The sequence below is a fragment of the Colobus angolensis genome, unplaced genomic scaffold, assembly GCF_000951035.1.
Source record: "Colobus angolensis palliatus isolate OR3802 unplaced genomic scaffold, Cang.pa_1.0 Scaffold318, whole genome shotgun sequence".
In the NCBI taxonomy this organism is placed as follows: Eukaryota; Metazoa; Chordata; class Mammalia; order Primates; family Cercopithecidae; genus Colobus; species Colobus angolensis.
Window position 1 is genome coordinate 1135555 of NW_012116466.1, and position 350 is coordinate 1135904.

The window sequence follows — 350 nt, forward strand, 5'->3', positions numbered from 1 at the left end:
CTTTTCAATGAAGCGCCATCATTTAAAAATAAGTTTTATAATATGCAGTTTCAGGTTAATTCTTTACCTTTGTGTCTCAGGCAGTAGCTACCTACTGTGAGTAGTCAGAAAGGTTCACGCAGTTTTCCAGGGCGGCCTTTGCATTTACTGGGACTATTAAGTTCCTGCTTCACCGCGATTGACACGCAGGGCGTGTGAGGCCGTGTGTGGCTCAGCGTCTTCTGCAGGCTTCGAGGTCACTTTCTGTTCTTCCCCAAGCCTGCTGCGCTGTGCCGAGTGTTCACTGTGGGCGACGGTCAAGCTGTCTGGCACAGGCCACCGACGCCACAGGGCAGGCTCCACGTAGGGGA